General features: G+C 34.5%; 1 protein-coding gene across 1 annotated transcript in view; it reads right to left on the bottom strand.

Moving 5' to 3' along the window:
- The window catches only part of LRRC7 (leucine rich repeat containing 7), a 597,129-nt gene that overhangs the window by 321,037 nt on the left and 254,899 nt on the right, over window positions 1-21,193 (bottom strand). The gene's annotated exons all lie outside the window — the stretch shown is intronic.

The following is a 21,193-nucleotide window of genomic DNA, read 5'->3' as shown; positions in this document are numbered from 1 at the left end:
CCAAAGGATTATAAATCATGCTGCTATAAAGACACATGCACACGTATGTTTATTGTGGCACTATTCACAATAGCAAAGACTTGGAATTAACCCAAATGTCCATCAGTGATAGACTGGATTAAGAAAATGTGGCACATATACACCATGGAATACTATGCAGCCATAGAAAAGGATGCGTTCGTGTTCTTTGTGGGGACATGGATGCAGCTGGAAGCCATCATTCTCAGCAAACTATCACAAGAACAGAAAACCAAACACCGCATGTTCTCACTCATAGGTGGGAATTGAATAATGAGATCACTTGGACATGGGAAGGGGAACATCACACACCGAGGCCTATTATGGGGAGTGGGGAGGGGGGAGGGATGGCATTGGGAATTATAACCGATGTAAATGATGAGTTGATGGGTGCAGCACACCAACATGGCACATGTATACATATGTAACAAACCTGCACGTTGTGCACATGTACCCTAGAAGTTAAAGTATAATAAAAAAATAAAAAATAAATAAAAATAAAAATAAAACAGTAGGGACTTCGATACCCTGCTTGCAACAATGGATAGGTTATGCAGACAAAATAATCAACAAAGAAACATTGGACTTCACAGACTTAATACACACACACACACACACACACACACACAGAGCATTCCATTCTACAGCAGCAGAGTACACATTAACCTCAAGCACACATGAAATATTCTGCAGGAAGATTATATTCAAGGCCACAAAATAAATCTTAAAAAATTTATAAACACTGAAGTAATATCAAGTATCTTTTCCAACAGCAATGATATATATAAAACTAGAAATGAATAATAAGAGGAAAACTGGAAAATTCACAAATATGTGGAAACCAAATATTACCATCTTGAGCAACCATTAGGTCAAATAAGAAATCAAAAGGAAAATTAAAAGAAAATCTTGATACAAAAAAAATAGAAATACAACATACCAAAACTTATAGTTTGCAGCAAAAGCAGTTTTAAGAGGGAAGTTTATACCAATAAATGACAAATTAAGAACAAAGAAAGATCTCAAATAAACAAGGTAACTTTACACTTCATGTAATTAGAAAAATAAGAACAAACCCAACAAATATCAGAGCAGAGTAAATGAAGCAGTGACAAGAAAAAAATCAGAAAAGATAATGAAACTAGAATTTGTTTTTTTGAAAAGATAAAATTGACAAGGCTTTAGCTAGACTAAGAATAAAAAGGTACCAACTTAAATAGAATCAGAAATGAATGAGAAGACATTACAACTGATACTACAGATATACAAATCATGATAAGATACCATGACAAGAAATTATATGCCAACCAACAACCAAATAATCTAGAAGAAATAAATTATTATTGATATAGAGCCTGCTTAGACTGAATCATGAATAAAACATTTGAACAGGCATAACTGATAAGGAGATTGAATGAGTAAACAGAAATCTCCCAACAATGAAAAGCCCAGTACCCTATAACTTCACTGTGAATTCTACCAAATGTTGAAAGGAGAATTAATGTCAATCCTTCTCAAACAATTGAAGAGAAGGGAACACTTTCAAACCCAATTTCCAAGGCCAGCATTACCTTGACAACAAACCGAGACAAGAAACTACAAAAAAATAAAATTACAGGCCAATATCCCTGATGAATATACATGCAAAGATCCTCAACAAAGTACTAGAAACCCCAATATAACAGCACACTAAAAGGATCATATACCATAGTAAAATGGGATATCCCCCAGAGATGCAAAGATGGTTTATCATCCACAAATCAATAAATGTGATATATCACATCAAGAGAATGAAGGATAAAAATCATATGATCATTTTAGTAGATACAGAAAAAAAATTTAACAAAATGCAACATCCTTTCATAATGAAACTCTCAACAAATTAGGTAGAAGAGATGTATTTTAACACAATAAAAGACACACATGACAAACCTACAGCTAACATCATACTCAACAGTGAAAAGTTGAAAGCTTTTCATCTAAGATCAGGAACATGACAAAGATGATCACTCTTGTCACTTCTATTTAACAAAGTACTGAAAGTCCTAACCAGAGGGTTAGGCAAGAAAAAGAAAAAAAAGTCAACTAAGTCAGAAAGAAAAGTTGAAAAGTCCCTGTTTGTGAATGCCAGGATCTTATATATAGAAAACCCTAAACAATCCACCAAAAAGTATTAGAACTATTAAGCAAATTTAGTAGAGCACAAGCTACAAAATTAACATTTAAAAGTCAATTTTGTTTCCATACACTTACAACAAACTATGCAAAAAAGAAATAAAACAATGCTTACAATAGTGTGGGAAAGAATATTACACTTAGAAATAAATTTAACTGAGGTGAAAAATCTATATCATTGAAAACTTCAAAATATTGATTAAGAATTGAAGACAAAAATAAGCAGGAAGATATCATGTATTCATGGAGTGAAATAATTAATGTTGTTTAAAGTTCCATACTAGCCAAAGTAATTCACAGATTACATGCAATTCCTATCAAAATCCCAATGACTTCTTTTCACAGAAAGAGAAACAATAATCCTAAAATTTATATGAAATCTCAAAGATTCTGAGTAGCTAAAGTAGTTTTGAGCAAAAAGAACAAGCTGGAAGCCTCACCTTTCTTCATTTCAAATTATATTACTAAGCTATTACAATCAAAACAGGCTGATATTGGCACAAACACAGACTTATTGGAATACATTAGAGATCCCAGAAAAAAAGCCACACATATACCAATCAACTGACTGCTGACAAATGTACCAAAAACACATTGGGGATAGTCTCTTCAACAAATGGTGTCTCTTCAACAAATGGTGCTGAGAAAACTAGAAACCCACAGGTAGAAGAATGAAATTGGATCCTTATCTTAGATAATACACAAAAATCAACCCAAAATGGATTAAAGACTTATATATAGACCTGAAACTTTAAAAACTTATATATATATATATGACCTGAAACTTTAAAACTTCTGGAATAAAAAGTAAGGGCAAATCTCTTTCATATTGGACTTGGCAATGATTTTTTTGAATGTGACACCAAAAGCACAAACAACAAAAACAAATGTTAAGAAGTAGGACTACATAAAATAAAAAAGTTTTTGCACAGCAAAATCTAGACACATATAATATATCTTATCTATACATGTAATATATGCACATAGTATATATGTGCACAATGAAATATTATTTGGCCTTAAAACATAAGCAAATCTTCTTATTTGGAACATCATGGATGGGCCTGGAAGACATGCTAAGTGAAATAAGCTAGATATAGAAAGACAAATATGGCATCATATCACTTATACGGGAACCTAAAAAAGTATAATTATTAGAAACAGAGTAGAATAGTTGTTACCAGGTGCTGGGGAGTGGGGGAAATGAAGAGATGTGGGCTTTCAGTTATAAGATGAACAAGTTCTGGAGATCTAATGTATACTATGGGGGCTACAGTTAGTCATTATACGTGCTGTACACTTGAAAAAATAGTTTTTTTAATTATATAGAAAATGGAAGTTAAATATTTATGTTCTACCTTTCAGTTAAACATAGTCAAATGCCAACTGTGAAACAAGGACACTGTCAAAAATGTTTTAACACCTTTTTCACTGGGACACTTCAGGCCTTCCACTAAAATATAAAGATAAGAAGTGCCCATAAAACCATACTATTGCTAAAACAACTTTTGGAGAAGAAATATTGGCTGTAGATTTGTCAGAACATGCCTGCTATGGTTTGAATATCTATATCCTCCCAAGTTCATGTGTTGAAATCCTACAGAATGGGAGAAAATTTTTGCAATCTGCTCATCTGACAAAGGGCTAATATCCAGAACCTACAAAGAACTCAAACAAATTTACAAGAAAAAAACAAACAACCCCATCAAAAAGTGGGCAAAGGATATGAATAGACATTTCTCAAAAGAAGACATGCATACAGCCAACAGGCACGTGAAAAAATGCTCGTCATCACTGGCCATCAGAAAAATGCAAATCAAAACCACAATGAGATACCATCTCACACCAGTTAGAATGGCAATCATTAAAAAGTCGGGAAACAACAAGTGCTGGAGAGGATGTGGAGAAATAGGAACACTTTTACACTGTTAGTGGGATTGCAAACTGGTTCAACCATTGTGGAAAACAGTATGGAGATTCTTCAAGGATGTAGAACTAGAAATACCATATGACCCAGCCATCGCATTACTGAGTATATACCCAAAGGATTATAAATCATGCTGCTATAAAGACACATGCACATGTATGTTCATTGTGGCATTATTCACAATAGCAAAGACTTGGAATCAACCCAAACATCCATCAGTGACAGCCTGGATTAAGAAAATGTGGCACATATACACCATGGAATACTATGCAGCCATAAAAAGGATGAGTTTGTATCCTTTGTAGGAACATGGATGCAGCTGGAAACCATCATTCTCAGCAAACTATTGCAAGAACAAAAAACCAAATACTGCATGTTCTCACTCATAGGTGGGAATTGAACAATGAGATCACTTGGACTCTGGAAGGGGAACATCACACACCGGGGCCTATTATGGGGAGGGGGGAGGGGGGAGGGATGGCATTGGGAGTTATACCTGATGTAAATGATGAGTTGATGGGTGCTGATGAGTTGATGGGTGCAGCACACCAACATGGCACAAGTATACATATGTAACAAACCTGCATGTTGTGTATATGTACCCTAGAACTTAAAGTATAATGAAAAGTAAAAAGAAAAAAACAAAAAAAAGAAATCCTAACACCCAAGGTGATACGTTTTTAAGAGGTGAGGCATTTTGGAGATAATTAGGTCATGATAACACAGCCTTCATGAACCTTCATGAATAGGATTAGTACCCTTATTAAAAAGGTCCCCAAGGCTGGACACAGTGGCTCATGCCTGTAATCCCAGAACTTTAGGAGGCTGAGGCAGGCAGATCCCTTGAGGTCAGGAGTTCAAGACTAGCCTGGCCAACATGGTGAAACCCCATCTGTACTAAAAATACAAAAATTAGCTGGGTGTGGGGGTGGGCACCTGTAATCCCAGCTACTCAGGAGGCTGAGGCAGGAGAATTGCTTGAACCCAGGAGGCAGGGGTTGCAGTGAGCCAAGATCATGCCACTCTACACCCTAGCCTGGGCGACAGAGCAAGACTAGGTCTCAAAAAAACAAAAAGGTTATAGAGAGCTGTCTTGCTCCTTCCACCAGGTGAAGACATAGTGAGAAGGGGCAAGACTGCTCCCAGTGGCCTTTTTAATAAGGACACTACGGACCTTGTGCCAATTGAGGTGCTGTCTATGAGGAGCAGGTCCTCATGAGAGAGATTTGCCAGTGCCTTGATCTTGCATTTCCCAGCCCCCAGAACTGTGAGAAATAAATGTTTGTTTTTTATAAGTCACCCAGTTTGCAGTATTTTGTTATAGCACCCTGAATAGACTGAGAAGGGCTTCTTGGAATATATATATATATTTTAAAAGTATATTCTCTAAGTTGAGAATAATTTTGATAAATGAGTGGCTGTCATTGAAAGAGCTTCCTTGTGTCAAGTCTAGCTGTTTTGGGGACTGTGAAGGGGGATCAAGCTGTGCTGCACATTGGGATCCCTGCCAGATAAATGACATTCCCTAAGAACACAGAATTTTTTAAAGTTGCCTTGTCCTTACTAAACAGGTGAAAGGATATTTAAAAAAAAAAGACACAGCCAACCTTCTGAGGATACTAAAGAGAAAAGCTAACAAATTTTTAAACTTAACTGAGCTGAAAATAAGCTGTCTGATTGGAAGTAATAACCTCCTAGATTTTTTAAAAAGATATTTTCAGATGTTCAAGTTCCCCCAATTTTTATTTTGCACACACCATTTTCCGAAGATCTGTAGGACGTTTGTCACCAAAATGATGTATTAAAGGAGAAACGTGGTAACCAGGAACCAGATGGTCCAACACAAGAGAGGCAAAGGGAATCCCCAGAATGATGGTGAAGGTTTCACAAGGCAAAGCCTCACAGCAGGCCTGGAGAGCAAGCAGTCTAGATTGCATCAGGTCAAAAAGCTCCTAGAGAATTTTTGACCAATAAGTTGTAAGTGATAGAACAATTAATGTGTTTGAACATATTGACAGGAAATTTACACAGCTTAGGGAGAGTTCTGGGTTGGACTGATGAAAAACACACAAAAAGTTAAGCAATAAAATCAACAAAACAAACATTAAATTCAGGAAAAACAAAATGTGGCAAGAAAGTAAGAGTATGCTGTTGTTTCAGCTATTGAGTCAATGGAGTTTATGCTCAGCAACATTTTTGCTGAGGCTTTCATGGTTATCTTAATTTGCTTAATTTCTTGGAACACATTTAGAAAAGTAGGTTACCAGTGGCTCTTCACCATGTATATTAATATATGAGTTCTAGAGTTTAGGGAAAGTTCTTTGAGCATATCTTCACCTAGGAGTTCAACCCAAACACAGAGAAATAGTAGTAGTTAAAAGTATAGTGGTTAAAAGAACAGATTGGAAAGGCAAGCAAGTACCAGTTTTGTCACTTAACTGAGCATTTAATCTTAGACAAGTATTATAATATTTGAATCAATTTGTCATTTCTTGTTTAATTCAAAGGGTTGTTCTGAGCATCTGATAGTATGAATGTAAAACCCTGAGTATCATGTCTGGCCTTTAATAAGTACTTGATAAATTCCAGATAAAATTATTGTATGAATAAGAATTTTAATTAATAAGTATAAGGTAACTTACACTTCACTTTGTCACTATGAAAAAATTATTTAATTCTTTCAATAATTCTGAAGCTGTATGAGGCAATATGATTTTCATTTTTCAAATGAAGAACCACACATTTACAAAGAGTAGAAGGTTTATTTAAATATCTAATGGGTGTTTATAGATGCGAATAGATATATATGGGATTTAATAAAATTTTTAAAACACCATATCTTTTTTAAATCCATTATGCCACCACCTGTTAAAACTGTTAGATTTGTCATTAGACAAATAGAGCCCATACTTTTATTAATCAGCCTTTGTAATCTGTCTGGTACCCAGAAACGACTTTTTTCAATTTATAAAGAAAATTTTATGTACATATATTTAATTATATATGTTATATGTATTTGTTACATATATACATATACATATTTTTGAAGATATAACTTTGTTTTGATTTTTACATTTATTCATTCAGACACGGAATACATAGCCTTACTTTAGCAATATATCTCATATCAAACATTCTGACTTGTGATTAAACAGGGTCAAGAATTTGTAGACCACATAATCCAAGCTCTGGTCTCTATTTTTCAGCTGAGATATCCTACACATTTCTGTCACAATGAACTCTCTTCTAAGAGAACCCACAAGTTCACTTCTTTAGATTTCCCTGGAGACCCAAGCTTATTATATTTAGGTTATATTCAAACCTAGGCTGAACAACCAATTACAGTAAGAACTGTACTCTAAAGTAATTACATGGGAAGCATTATGTTTTATAGGCAAAATGGTATGTTTAATTTACAAAATGGAAAATTGCCCTATTCACAAATAGCATATGAGACGTGTTTCTTCTCTGAAGCGAGCTTCAGTTTTTCAGAGGAGTAGGATTAGTAGCCATGAAGATGGGAGAGGAGGTATGGATGGTTTAAAGCCAGAGGAGAAGATATGAAATTGTCACCAGGACAGAGGGAGAGTCAATGGACTAGGGAAGTATGACATGATCACTGGTAAGCCTCAAGACTGAATTTCAGATTTGCAACCATGAATTCAATCAGCTGGTATAGTTGAGTCTTTTTTCCAGTTCCTTTCAGCACTACATAGAGAGTGGAATTCAGCCAGGGTTGTAGTTTTGCTGAGCAAGCACAGTCACATGAGAGAGAAGAAGGGGTGTTAAGGGGATCCACAAGGGAGTAATTTGATAATTGACTATAGAATTTGAACCACGTAAAGAGGGGAGAGAAAACATCGATGTTGTGGAGAAGTGCATGAGAAATGCCAATATAATGGATTGGTGGTACTGGTGGGGTCAAAGATGGTTGAAGATAGGGACGGTTCTGGAAATGGAAGAATGGGGTCAGATATTTGGGGTCAGGGATTTATCAATTGACATCAAATTTCCTGATATTCCTGACAGTACCTAAGTTAACGCTAGGAAAACAATGGAAACTCAGCCATTGCTTGTTAAATTGCATCTAGTTACAGTTTCACATCAATAACTTGAGGTGATGATCTAAAACACTTTACAAACATGAGATGAAACAATGGATTTTAGTACAGAGACTATGGGTTCTAATTCCCTGTTTGAAAATAAAAAAAGTAACTATCACCAGACATAACATACTTCTTTACAAGTACCAAATTCTGAATGATTTAGTGTTCTCTCAAGTGCATAAAAATTGTTTCTTATACATTTTTGTATAAATCAATACACATATAATAGGAATACTGCCTATTGAATGCTTATGTTTTCTGAATTTTACACATATCATCAACCCAAATGGTTTACTCTGTGATATAAATGTTATATGCTAATAAAGACAAAAATTCTAATGATATATCTCATATGAAATAAAGACAGAAAACATGTTTAGAAGAGTTCAAAATCTACATCTGATATTTTAATTGTGATAAAATTTTTGTAATTTTATTTTTCAATTTTGAGAAGGCAAGTCAGATATTAGTATATCTAACAAATTGGATTAAACTTAAAGAATAGACAGAACAGAAGGTATTAAGAAAATGTAATAAGCACTTTATTCCATCTGCACAATAATTTTGTAAAGTGATTTATTATTCCCATTTAACTAATGAAGAAACTGAGGTTCAGAGGCTACCCAGTATTTGAAACTAGGCCAAGCTTATTTCAAATGCTATCATATTAGCCTGTGTTAAACTACTTCCATCAAATCAAGGATTTAAACTACGTTGGGATATAAGTTTTAGCTACACAAGACTGGCGATGCAGCATTTATAACATTTGTTCCATACTTACTCTTCAGGTCAAATACAAACAACCTTAACTTTCTGAAACTCTGAGTTTAAAGCACAACCAAGGTTGACTATATAGCATCTTTAAAGCATCATTGTAAGCTCAATTGGTTCTATAATTGTCTTAGGCCTAATTTCAGATAGTATAAACTTTCTGGCTTTTTTGAGTGTTATCCTCTATTTCTGAATCATTTACTAATGCGAGGCCCTGGAAGCTTAGTTCATAGTCTTTGTACTCTTAAAAAACTTCTTTTTTTTAAAAAAATTATACTTTAAGTTCTGGGATACATGCGCAGAATGTGCAGGTTTGTTACACAGGTATACATGTGCCATGGTGGTTTGCTGCACCCATCAACCTGTCATCTGCATTAGGTATTTCTCCTAATGCTATCCCTTCCCTAGCCTCCCAATCCCCGACAGGTCCCCATGTATGATGTTCCCCTCCCTGTGTCCATGTGTTCTCATTGTTCAGCTCCCACTTATGAGTGACAATATGTGGTGTTTGATTTTCTGTTCCAGTGTTAGTTTGCTGAGAATGATGGTTTCCAGCTTCATCCATGTCCCTTTTTTATGGATGCATAGTATTCTATGGTGTATATGGGCCACATTTTCTTTATCCAGTCTATCATTGATGGGCATTTGGTTTTTTTTTTCTTTGCTATTGTGAACAGTGCCGCAATAAACATACATGTCCATGTGTCTTTATAGTAGAATGATTTATAATCATTTGGGTATATACCCAGTAACAGGATTGCTATGTCAAATGATATTTCTGGTTCTAGATCCTTGAGGAATCACCACACTGTCTTCCACAATGGTTGAACTAATTTACACTCCCACCAACAGTGTAAGAACATTTCTGTTCCTCCACATCCTTTCTAGCATCTGTTATTTCTTGACTTTTTAATGATCGCCATTATAACTGGTGTGAGATGGTATTCATTGTGGTTTTGATTTGTGTTTCTCTAATGAGCAGTGATGATGAGCTTTTCTTCATATGTTTGTTGGCTACATAAATGTCCTCTTTTGAGAAGTGGCTGTTCATATCCTTCACCCACGTTTTGAAGGGGTTGTTTTTTCTCTTGTAAACTTGTTTAAGTTCCTTGTAGATTCTGAATATTAGCCCTTTGTCAAATGGATAGATTGCAAAAATGTTCTCCCATTCTGTATGTTGCCTCTTCACTCTGATGATAGTTTCTTTTGCTGTGCAGAAGCTCTTTGGTTTAATTAGATCCCAGTTGTCAATTTTGGCTTTTGTTGCCCTTGCTTTTGGTGTTTTAGTCATGAAGTCTTTGCACATGACTATGTCCTGAATGATGTTGCCTAGGTTTTCTTCTAGGGTTTTTATGGTTTTAGGTTTTATGTTTAAGTTTTTAATCCATCTTGAGTTAATTTTTGTGTAAGGTGCGAGAAAGGAATCCAATTTCAGTTTTCTGCATATGGCTAGCCAGTTTTCCCAACACTATTTATTAAATAGGAAATTCTTTTCCCATTGCTTGTTTTTTGTCAGGTTTGTCAAAGATCAGATGGTTGTAGATGTGTGGTGTTATTTCTGACACCTGTATTCTGTTCCATTGGTCTATATATCTGTTTTGGTACCAGTACCATGCTGTTTTGGTTACTGTATCCTTGTAGTATAAAGTCAAGTAGCATGATGCCTCCAGCTTTGTTCTTTTTGCTTAGGATTGTCTTGGCTATGCAGGCTCTTTTTTGTTTCCATATGAAATTTAAAGTATTTTTTTCTAATTCTGTGAAGATAGTCAATGGTAACTTGATGGGCATAGAATTGAATCTATAAATTACTTTGGGCAGTATGGCCATTTTCACAATACTGATTCTTCCTATCCATGAGCATGGAATGTTTTTCCATTTGTTTTTTGTCCTCTCTTATTGCCTTGAGCAGTGGTTTGTAGTTCTCCTTGAAGAGGTCCTTCACATTTGTATTCCTAGGTATTTTATTCTCTTTGTAGCAATTGTGAATGGGAGTTCACTTATAATTTGGCTCTCTGTTTTTCTGTTATTGGTGTAGAGGAATGCTTGTGATTTTTCCACATTGATTTTGTATCCTGAGACTTTGCTGAAGTTGCTTATCAGCTTAAGGAGATTTTGGGCTGAGACGATTGAGTTTTTAAAATATACAATCATGTCATCTAAAAAAAGAGATAATTTTACTTCCTCTTTTCCTATTTGAATACTATTTATTTCTTTCCCTTGCCTGATTGCCCTGGTCAGAACTTCCAATGCTATGTTGAATAGGAGTGGCAAGAGAGGGTATTCTTATCTTGTGCCAGTTTACAAAGGGAATGCTTCCAGTTTTTGCTCATTCAGTATAATATTGGCTGTGAGTTTGTCATAAATAGCTCTTATTATATTGAGATACATTCAATCAATAGAATAGCTAGCTTATTGAGAGTTGTTAGCATGAAGAGCTGTTGAATTTTTTCAAAGGTCTTTTTTGTATCTATTGAGATAATCATGTGGTTTTTGTCATTGGTTCTGTTTATGCGATGGGTTACATTTATTGATTTGCATATGTTGAACCAGCCTTGCATCTCAAGGATGAAGCCAACTTGATCATGTGGATAAGCTTTTAATGTGCTGCTAGATTCAGTTTGCCAGCATTTTATTGAGGATTTTCCCATTGATGTTCACCAGGGATATTGGCCTGAAATTTTCCTTTTTTTTGTTGTTGTGTCTCTGCCAGGTTTTGGTATCAGGATGATGCTGGCTTCATAAAATGAGTTAGGGAGGAGTCCCTCTTTTTCTATTGTTTGAAATAGTTTCAGAAGGAATGGTATCAGCTACTCTTTGTACCTCTGGTAGAATTTGGCTGTGAATCTGCGAGTCCTGGACTTTTTTCAGTTGATAGGCTATTAATTATTGCCTCAATTTCAGAACTTGTTATTTGTCTATTCAGGGATTCAACTTCTTCCTACTTTAGACTTGGGAGGGTGTATGTGTTCAGGAATTTATCCATTTCTTCTAGATTTTCTAGCTAATTTGCATAGAGGTGTTTATAGTATTCTCTGATGGCAGTTTGTATTTTCGTTGGATCAGTGGTGATACCCCCTTTATCATTTTTATTGTGTCTATTTGATTCTTCTCTCTTTCTTCTTTATTAGTCTAGCTAGCAGTCTGTTTGGCTGATCTTTTCACAAAACCACCTCCTGGATTCATTGATTTTTTGAAGGGTTTTTCATGTTTCTATCCACTTCAGGTCTGCTCTTATCTTAGTTATTTCTTGCCTTCTGCTAGCTTTTGAATTTGTTTGCTCTTGCTTCTCTAATTCTCTTAATTGTGATGTTAGGGTGTCGATTTGAGATCTTTCCCGCTTTCTCCTGTGGGCACTTAGTGCTATAAATTTCCCTCTAAACACTGCCTTAGCTGTGTGCCAGAGATTCTGGTACATTGTGTCTTCATTCTTATTGGTTTCAAATAACTTATTTATTTCTGCCTTAATTTCATTATTTACCCAGTAGTCATTCAGGAGCAGGTTGTTCAGTTTCCATGTAGTTGTGCAATTTTGAGTGAGTTTCTTAATTCTAAGTTCTAATTTGATTGCACTGTAGTCTGAGAGACTGTTTGTTATGATTTCCATTTTTTTGCATTTGCTGAGAAGTGTTTTACTTCCAATTATGCGGTCAATTTTAGAATAAGCGCAATGTGGTGCTGAGAAGAATGTATATTCTGTTGATTTGGGGTGGAGAGTTCTGTAGATGTCTGTTAGATCCACTTGGTCCAGAGCAGAGTTCAAGTCCTGAATATCCTTGCTAATTTTTTGTCTTGTTGATCTGTCTAATGTTGACAGTGGGGTATTAAAGTCTCCCACTATTGTTGTGTGGGTATCTATGTCTCTGTGTAGGTCTCTAATAACTTGTTTCTTGAATCTGGGTTTTAACCCAATGCAAGGAAGCTAAGAACTTTGAAAAAAGATTAGATGAATTTCTAACTAGAATAGCCAGTTTAGAGAAGAACATAAATGACCTGATGGAGCTGAAAAACACAGCATGAGAACTTCGTGAAGCATGCACAAGTATCAATAGCTGAACTGATCAAGCAGAAGAAAGGATATCAGAGATTGAAGATCAACTTAGTGAAGTAAAGCATGAAGACAAGTTTAGAGAAAAAATAATGAAAAGGAATAAACAAAGTCTCCAAGAAATATGAGATTATGTGAAAAGACCAAACCTTCATTTGATTGGTGTACGTGAAAGTTACAGGGAGAATGGAACCAAGTTGGAAAACATGCTTCAGGATACTATCCAGGAGAACTTCCCCAGCCTAGCAAGACAGACCAAAATTCAAATTCAGGAAATACAAAGAACACCACAAAGATACTCCTTGAGAAGAGCAACCCCAAGACACATAATTATCAGATTTACGAAGGTGGAAATGGAAAACATGTTAAGGGCAGCCAGAGAGAACGGTTAGGTTACGCAGGACGGGAAGTCCATCAGACTAACAGTGGATCCCTCAGCAGAAACCATACAAGCCAGAAGAGAGTGGGGGGGCAATATTAAACAAGAGAAGAATTTTCAACCCAGAATTTCATATCCAGCTAAACTAAGCTTCATAAGCAAAGGAGAAATAAAATCCTTTACAAACAAGCAAATGCTGAGGGATTTTTGTTACCACCAGGCCTGCCTTACAAGAGCTCCTGAAGGAAGCACTAAACATGGAAAGGAACAACTGGTACCAGCAACTGCAAAAACATACCAAATTGTAAAGATCATCAACACTATGAAGAAACATCATCAACTAACAGGCAAATAACTAGCTAGCATTATAATGACAGGATCAAATTCACATATAACAATATTAACCTTGAATGTAAACTGGCTAAATGTCCCAATTACAAGGCACAGACTGGCAAATTGGATAAAGAGTCAAAACCCATTGGTGTGCTGTATTCAGGAGACCCATCTCACATGCAAAGATACACATAGGCTCAAAATAAAGAGATGGAAGAATATTTACCAAGCAAATGGAAAGCAAAAAAAAGCAGGGGTTGCAATCCTAGTCTCTGATAAAACAGACTTTAAACCAACAGAGACCAAAAGAGACAAAGAACGGCATTACAGAATGGAAAAGGGATCAATGCAACAAGAAGAGCTAACTATCCTAAATATATATGTACCCAATGCAGGTGTAACTCTTTATATACAATTCAATCAATAGCTATTGGAGATAGTAAGAAGAGATGCCTCCTTAATTGTCAGGGTGTCAGCCTGAAGAAATTATAGCTGATGGCATCATTTATAGAGAAGACGATAGAAAAAATGACCAAGCGGACACCAGAAATCTTCATGTCTACCATTCTTATTTTTTGTAGAGGCAAATAGCCACAAATGCTAAAAAGAAGGTTCAATACCAAACCCATGATGAACTCAAGTCAACATGGATAAGTTAAATTTCATCGATTACACTCATTTAACTATGGTAATGCAATAAGAAACATTGTTATGATAATTTATTACTGCAGTGATTAAAATAATATTAAAAATTTGATATATAAAAGGATAAACTTTAATTTTATTTTGAAAATTTAGTTTGTGGGTATAACTGTACAACTTAAAGATATTTGCAATACTCTATTGAGTAGGACATGCAGATTATAAGGAGCTTTCAGGAGGGCAACATATTGTATAATAGAAGAAAAATGCACAGCTGTCAGGTTAGTAAATTTGGGAGAAATTGTATAGGCCAGTCAGATCTCATGGACAGAGAGAGAGAGAAAAAAAAGACAATAGCAAGAGCAAACAGACTAGAATGGTTTGCTTTACTTCTAACCACTCCAGTAAAGGGAGCCAGGAACTCACTAGGAATCTCAGCAAGAAGAGTTAAAAGATCTCCTGCAAGACTCTGCCTATTTTAGTAGCATTATAAAGTGAAAAGCCACATGCTGATAATCAATAGAGACAGTCATACAACTGATTCTGCCTTACAAACATATTTGGGGAAAATTTTGAGGAGTGCTTATGACCGTGGCCAACAATGAGTTCACATAGGAATGAATTTGACTTAGTCTAAATGAGTTAATTTAAGTGACATTTCAATTCCTCTTGTTCTCTCTCTCTTTCTCTCTCTCAGCTTCAACAACAAATGCATTGAGTCATTTTATGTGAAATGAACTGTTTAATTACCTTGCTTCATACTTGACAAATGAATTTTTCCTTCCTTATCAATCTACCACTTTACTGAGCACTCACTATGCCTGAACACTGATAGGGCCTATTGTGGATCTAGAAATAATGCAAGGTTCATTCTTGTTTTCAAGGAGTTTATACTGAAGCTGTAAGGGAGCATGGCATTGTGGAGGAAGGACTCGTAATACTTCATTGCCCATTTAAGCTTCTTCTTTTAATTTTTTTTTTAAGGATCTACTGAGACATGGAAGACAAGTTCATCACTTAGCTTTGCTGCAACTCTAGGAAAATTGATCAGTTTATGTAACAGAACCCAATACAGACTTAAAAAGTGTTAGGAAGTGTTCTTCCTTGTATTTAGTACATAACCAGATTGTAAGTTTTATCTCCCATGGAGTAAGTGCTAGTGACACACATAAGGCATTATTTATTTTATTTCCTAATGAAAATATTAGAAAGAGTTAAAAGTTCCAGCATCAAGCCAAAAAGGTGGCAGGAGGAAATAACAATTAAAAAAAACCCTGGGTTTTGTTACCATCATGCTCTTTAATGGAAACAGAAGGAGTCAATCCTCAGTTTATTTTAACACCATAACCAAGGGGAGAAGTCGATTCTGTAGAAAGGAAAGGTAGTCTTAAAATGAGAGAAGTGGGCCAGGCGCAGTGGCTCAAGCCTGTAATCCCAGTACTTTGGGAGGCCGAGATGGGTGGATCACGAGGTCAGGAGATCAAGACCATCCTGGCTAACACGGTGAAACCCCGTCTCTACTAAAAAAAATACAAAAAACTAGCCGGGTGAGGTGGCGGGCGCCTGTGGTCCCAGCTACTTGGGAGGCTGAGGCAGGAGAATGGCGTGAACCCGGGAGGGAGAGCTTGTGGTGAGCTGAGATCTGACCACTGCACTCCAGACTGGGCGACAGAGCGAGACTCCGTCTCAAAAAAAAAAAAAAAAAAAAAAGTGAGAGAAGTGCTGATCACACTTCAGATAAATAACTTATTAACAATGTTGAAAATGAAGTATTTAATAGAATAAAATAATGAACTTTAAATAAATGGTGTAATGATTTGCCAAACACCAGAGAACACACTTATTGCTTATTGATAACAATTGCATGGTTCCATTTTCTCCCCAACACAAGGTGTCACAGGGTAGACTCCTTTATGAATTTATAACATATACACTACCAGAGCCTGAAGAGTAATGTGCTCAAATGTTTAAAGATTTCTATCGTTTAACTGATTACCCATATATACTTTTTCTAGTGTATTTGAGAGAAAAAAAAAGTCGTCCTCCTATCCTTCAAGTAGAGGATATGATTTGTCTTCAGTGTTTTGCATGTATTTGAGGGAAGGGGTGGAATAGTTGGCAAATTGGTAAAACACATAATAATGCCTTCAATTCTGATTGCCTTTCATTATAACTAACAAGAACGATTTTTTTTCCCACTATGGTGCTGTGCAAATCCACTCTTGTATAAAAATAAGTTTTAGTGGATGAGAGAAAAATCACTTAATTGCTGCAGAATTAGGAAGTGCTTTCAAATTAATTCATTTTCATTAAAGTCCTTATAGTGTCATAGTCTCTATAAAGCAATGAAAAATCAGCAATCAGACTTGAAATAGAATCACTGCCTAATTAAATCTTATAATTCATTATCTTGCTTTATCATACAAAACAAAACAATTTACTTCATTATGACCAGGTATCATCTCCACAAACATGCATGGACTATTTATTTAGAAATCATAATATCACAAAATGTATTCATCTCTGATGCACATAGTAGTTTCATTTTACTGTTGAATTAAGATGAGAGGAATTATGGATAAAAATTCATTGGCATACAAAGCTGATGCATTTACTCATGGATTGCTGCATATAAGTAGGGAACAAAAAGAATTTAGAGAGGAAGAATAATTTACATGCAATGCAGATATTTATGTATTTCCTCTAGATAGCTGGCCAGCTAACCAGGTTTTACTAAAATTAACCAAAATTTCTTTAGAAAGGTCAATGCTAATACACCTATTTTTTCAAAGAAAGAGTATGTTTTACTGAACATAAGAGATTAAAACCTCATTTTCCAGTTCATTTATTTCAAGCTCATTAGGTGTTTTTAATGTTCTAAGTAGGTAAATATTTCAAGTATTGGGTCCTCTCAATGTTCCAAGTATGTAAAAATCATAAAATGTGGTATTTGACTTACAGAAGTTTATAATATAATGGAGAATAAAGTGTACTATTAATAGATCTCTAGTCTATACCTAATAATAAAAGAATATGTATTTTTATTACAAGCAAGAAGAAACATTTAAGAAATTAACAATATACTTGGCTACAATGTGAAAGGCAGTAACTAATAAGAACTCAGTATCATCAAAACTGTGTAGTCTGCAATGTATTTCAATTAAAACAATGATGAGTAAAAAGGTCCTGAATGTATCAGAGCACTAGAAAACAATTTAGTAAACAATAAGAAAGTAAAACAAGGGATATAATAATGATAACTGCAGTAGAAAGTAGAAATTAATGAGTTGGAAAACAAACAAATCAAATAATAGAAAAGACCAACAAACCAAAACAGTATTATTTGAAAGATTAATAAAGTAGAAAAACCTCTGGAAATGTTGCTAAAAAGACTAAAAGATAAATGGTGTGAAACAATGTTAGGAATATAAAGGAGAGAACAATCACAGATAGAGTAGAGATTTATGAAAGAGAAGACTGTGGATAATATGTGAAAACAAATTAAAAAACCAGTATGATGAAATAGATTATTTCCTAATTAGATTGTAATTTATGAAAAAGTGACTCAAGAAGAATAAAGGTATCAGATTAGAAAGAAATGATACTGTCACGGGTAGATTAAATCATTTTATAATAAAGATTCAAAAGAATCTGCTGGTTATGTATTAGAATTTATATCCAGCTCTGTAGCTCAATGTACAATCAAAACATCAAAATTAGTAATGTTTTTACATAGAATCAACCAAAATTAGAAAACCTATTTCTTAAAAAGTGATACAATTTGCAAAACTAACAACTTAAAGTACTTAAACATAACTATAACAAAATGTGTACATATTCTCGATGAAAATGACAAAGTTTTATTGAACAACACATAGTAAGACTTAAATAAAGGGAAATACCATGCTCATGAATTACAACTCTTACTATGCCAAAGATGTCAACTCTTCCCAAATTAATATTTCAATTAAAGCCAATTTTTAAAATTCCAATAGATTATGTACCTCAACAAGTTGAACCTAATATTCCTGTGGAAGAATTCAGTATCAAGAATGGCAAAACACTTTTGAAAACGAAAACCAAAAAAAAAAAGGTGGACTTGTGTTTTCAGATGTTAAGACTGAATATTAGATTATAGTGATTAGAACAATGTTGTAACAGCACAGGAATAGGCAAATAAGGCAATGGAGCAGGATGAATAGTTTGGGAAAAAGCTTTTTGTATATAAAAGAGGTAGAATTACAAATCAGTGGGGGAAACAAGAGACCACACAATGTTGTTGGAACAATGAATCATCTATTCACATGGAAAAAGATAAATTTTGGTCATATAGAGCACTGAAATAAATTGCAAATAAATTAGATGTCCAAATGTGAAAAGAAAAACAAGCAGTTTTAGAAGAAAATATAGAAAAATATCTTTGTGATATTAGAGTAGGGAAGATTTTCTTAAATAATTTATAAAATTACATAATAAAGAGTAATACATTTTGTTACATTGAGAGAAACAAAGAACCCACAAAACAACTAGATAACAACATTACAACAGGAAAAAAACCCTCACAAATCATTATTAATTTTGGATGTAAATAAATAAAATGTTCCTTTAAAAGATATAGATTAGTAGAATGGATTAAGCAACATGAATTACCTATATGCTTATTATAAGAAATTCACCTTACTGGTAAGCAAAGACACTTACAAGCTGAAGGTAAATGGATGAATAAAGGTATTCTACACAAATGGAAACTAAAAGAGAGTAGGAGTAGTTATACTTATGTCAGATAAAACAGACTTTAATCAAAAACTGTGAAAACAAAAGAGAAAGCCATCATTATATAATAAAGGAATCAATTATAGAAGAAGATGTAATAATTCTAAAAATATATGCACTCACCACTGGAGCTCCCAGATTTATTAAACAAACATTACTAGACCTAAAAAAGATATAGATGCAATACAATAATAGTGGGGGACTTCAACACCTCACTCACAACACTTAGATTATTGAAAATAGAAAATCAACAAAGAAACAGTGGATTTAAATTAGGCTCTAGAGCAAATGGGCCTAATAGACATACAGAACATTCTACTTAACAACTGCAGAATATATATTCCTCTCATCAGCACTTGGAGCATTCTCCAAGATAGACCATATGACAGGCCATAAAACAAGTCTCAATAAATTTTTAAAAAGTGAAATCATATTAAGTATATTCTCAGACAACAGTGCAATAAAACTAGAAATGAAGACCAAGGAAAACTCTCAAAACTACACATAAGTAGAAATTAAACAATATATCCCTGAACAATATTTGGTCAATAATAAAATTAAGACAAAATTAGAAAAAAAACTTTCAAAATGAATGAAAATGGAGACACAACCTACCAAAACTTATGAAATACAGTAAAAGTAGTATTAAGAGAGAAGTTTATAGTATTAAATGCTTACATTAAAAAAATAGAAAGGTCACAAACTAGCTTCCAGGCCCATCCCAAGGAACTAGAAAACAAGGGCAAACCAAATACACAGCACAAGAAAAGAAATAACAAAAATCAGAGCAGAACTAAATGATACCAGAACAATAACAAAAACAGTACAAACAATCAATGAAATTAAAAGTTGGTACTTTAAAAGATAAACAAAATAATAGACCACAAGCTAGACTAATCAAGAAAAGGAGAGAGAAGATCCAAATAAACACAATCAGAAATAAAAAACGAGACCTGATAACTGATGCCATGGGAATAGAAAAGATAATCAGAGACGACCATGAATAACTCTATGCTCACAGGCTAAAAATTCCAGAGGAAATGAATAAATTCCTAGAAACATACAGCCTCCCCATATTGAACCAGGAATTCACAGAAATCCTGAACAAATCAATGATGAGTGGTGAGATAGAATCAGTAATAAAACACTTCCTCAAAAATAAAATTCCAGGATCCGATGGATTCAGAGTCAAATTCTTCCAAACCTATGAAGAAGAACCGGTACCAATACTCATGAAACGGTTCCAAAAAATTGAGGAAGAGGGAATTCTCCATAATTCATTCTAGAAAGTAAATATTATCCTGATACCAAAGCCAGACAAGGACACAACAATAAAAGAAAACTATGGACCAATATCCCTGTGAACATAGATGCAAAAATTCTCAACAAAATACTAATAAACCAAATCCAATAGCACATCAAAAAGATCAAGTTGGTTTTATTCAAAGTGTGTGAAGATGGTTCAAAATAGGCAAATCAATAAATGTAATTTATTACATAAGCAAAAATAAAAACAAAAACCATATGATCATCTCAATAGACAGAGAAAAAGCATTTGACAAAATTCAGCATCCCTTTATGATAGAAACCTTCAACAAACTAGGCATAGAAAGAGCATACCTGAAAAAAATAAAGATCATATATGACAAAGGCACAGTCAACATCACAATGAATTGGGAGTAGCTGGAAGCAATACCTATAAAAACTGAAAGACAAGAATGCCCACTTCCACTACTCTGTTCAATATAGTATTAGAAGTCCTAGCCAGAGTATTCAACCAAGAGAAATAAATAAAAGGCATTCAATCTGGAAAAGAGAAAGTGAAATGATCTCTGTTTACTATTGATATGATCTTATACCTAGAAAACCCTAAAGACTCTTTTAGGAATCCAACTTACAAGGGATGTAAAGGACCTCTTCAAGGAGAACTACAAACCATTGCTCAGTGAAATAAAAGAGGACACAAACAAATGGAAGAACATACCATGCTCATGGATAGGAAGAATCAATATTGTGAAAATGGC

Source organism: Colobus angolensis, unplaced genomic scaffold (assembly GCF_000951035.1).
Source record: "Colobus angolensis palliatus isolate OR3802 unplaced genomic scaffold, Cang.pa_1.0 Scaffold158, whole genome shotgun sequence".
Classification (NCBI taxonomy): domain Eukaryota; kingdom Metazoa; phylum Chordata; class Mammalia; order Primates; family Cercopithecidae; genus Colobus; species Colobus angolensis.
This window is presented reverse-complemented; position numbering and strand designations above follow the sequence as displayed.